The sequence below is a fragment of the Musa acuminata genome, unplaced genomic scaffold, assembly GCF_036884655.1.
Source record: "Musa acuminata AAA Group cultivar baxijiao unplaced genomic scaffold, Cavendish_Baxijiao_AAA HiC_scaffold_411, whole genome shotgun sequence".
NCBI classification, from domain to species: Eukaryota; Viridiplantae; Streptophyta; class Magnoliopsida; order Zingiberales; family Musaceae; genus Musa; species Musa acuminata.
Genome location: NW_027020659.1, coordinates 60,001 through 62,500, shown reverse-complemented (window position 1 = coordinate 62,500; position 2,500 = coordinate 60,001).

Here is a 2,500-nt window from a genome sequence, read left to right as displayed (position 1 = left end):
CGTCCCTGCTATACGAAAGCCCCATCCAGCCCTGTGCCACCCGGGGGGTTCCAGGGTGCTGAGATGGCTGACGTTTTGCTCCGCTCACGACGGTCACCGCACCACGCAAGAACAGGCCAAAAACTGGCCAAAACAGCCCAAAAACGGGCCAAAACTGGCCATTTTTGGCTGCGCGAGCGAGCGGCGAGCGGCGAACAGCGAGCGAAGCGAGAGGCAGCACCGTCCCTGCTATACGAAAGCCCCATCCAGCCCTGTGCCACCCGGGGGGTTCCAGGGTGCTGAGATGGCTGACGTTTTGCTCCGCTCTCGACGGTCACCGCGCAATGCAAGAACAGGCCAAAAACTGGCCAAAACGGCCCAAAAACGGGCCAAAACTGGCCATTTTTGGCTGCGCGAGCGGCGAGCGGCGGACAGCGAGCGAAGCGAGAGGCAGCACCGTCCCTGCTATACGAAAGCCCCATCCAGCCCTGTGCCACCCGGGGGGTTCCAGGGTGCTGAGATGGCTGACGTTTTGCTCCGCTCTCGACGGTCACCGCGCAATGCAAGAACAGGCCAAAAACTGGCCAAAACGGCCCAAAAACGGGCCAAAACTGGCCATTTTTGGCTGCGCGAGCGAGCGGCGAGCGGCGGACAGCGAGCGAAGCGAGAGGCAGCACCGTCCCTGCTATACGAAAGCCCCATCCAGCCCTGTGCCACCCGGGGGGTTCCAGGGTGCTGAGATGGCTGACGTTTTGCTCCGCTCTCGACGGTCACCGCGCAATGCAAGAACAGGCCAAAAACTGGCCAAAACGGCCCAAAAACGGGCCAAAACTGGCCATTTTTGGCTGCACGAGCGAGCGGCGAGCGGCGGACAGCGAGCGAAGCGAGAGGCAGCACCGTCCCTGCTATACGAAAGCCCCATCCAGCCCTGTGCCACCCGGGGGGTTCCAGGGTGCTGAGATGGCTGACGTTTTGCTCCGCTCTCGACGGTCACCGCGCAATGCAAGAACAGGCCAAAAACTGGCCAAAACGGCCCAAAAACGGGCCAAAACTGGCCATTTTTGGCTGCACGAGCGAGCGGCGAGCGGCGGACAGCGAGCGAAGCGAGAGGCAGCACCGTCCCTGCTATACGAAAGCCCCATCCAGCCCTGTGCCACCCGGGGGGTTCCAGGGTGCTGAGATGGCTGACGTTTTGCTCCGCTCTCGACGGTCACCGCGCAATGCAAGAACAGGCCAAAAACTGGCCAAAACGGCCCAAAAACGGGCCAAAACTGGCCATTTTTGGCTGCACGAGCGAGCGGCGAGCGGCGGACAGCGAGCGAAGCGAGAGGCAGCACCGTCCCTGCTATACGAAAGCCCCATCCAGCCCTGTGCCACCCGGGGGGTTCCAGGGTGCTGAGATGGCTGACGTTTTGCTCCGCTCTCGACGGTCACCGCGCAATGCAAGAACAGGCCAAAAACTGGCCAAAACGGCCCAAAAACGGGCCAAAACTGGCCATTTTTGGCTGCACGAGCGAGCGGCGAGCGGCGGACAGCGAGCGAAGCGAGAGGCAGCACCGTCCCTGCTATACGAAAGCCCCATCCAGCCCTGTGCCACCCGGGGGGTTCCAGGGTGCTGAGATGGCTGACGTTTTGCTCCGCTCTCGACGGTCACCGCGCAATGCAAGAACAGGCCAAAAACTGGCCAAAACGGCCCAAAAACGGGCCAAAACTGGCCATTTTTGGCTGCGCGAGCGAGCGGCGAGCGGCGGACAGCGAGCGAAGCGAGAGGCAGCACCGTCCCTGCTATATACGAAAGCCCCATCCAGCCCTGTGCCACCCGGGGGGTTCCAGGGTGCTGAGATGGCTGACGTTTTGCTCCGCTCACGACGGTCACCGCACCACGCAAGAACGGACCATAAACAGGCCAAAACAGCCCAAAAACGGGCCAAAACTGGTCATTTTTGGCTGCGCGAGCGAGCGGCGAGCGGCGAACAGCGAGCGAAGCGTGAGGCAGCACCGTCCCTGCTATACGAAAGCCCCATCCAGCCCTGTGCCACCCGGGGGGTTCCAGGGTGCTGAGATGGCTGACGTTTTGCTCCGCTCACGACGGTCACCGCGCCATGCAAGAACGGACCAAAAACAGGCCAAAACAGCCCAAAAACGGGCCAAAACTGGCCATTTTTGGCTGAGCGAGCGAGCGGTGAGCGGCGAACAGCGAGCGAAGCGAGAGGCAGCACCGTCCCTGCTATACGAAAGCCCCATCCAGCCCTGTGCCACCCGGGGGGTTCCAGGGTGCTGAGATGGCTGACGTTTTGCTCCGCTCACGACGGTCGCCGTGCCACGCAAGAACGGACCAAAAACAGGCCAAAACAGCCCAAAAACGGGCCAAAACTGGCCATTTTAGGTTGCGCGAGCGAGCGGCGAGCGGCGAACAGCGAGCGAAGCGTGAGGCAGCACCGTCCCTGCTATACGAAAGCCCCATCCAGCCCTGTGCCACCCGGGGGGTTCCAAGGTGCTGAGATGGCTGACGTTTTGCTCC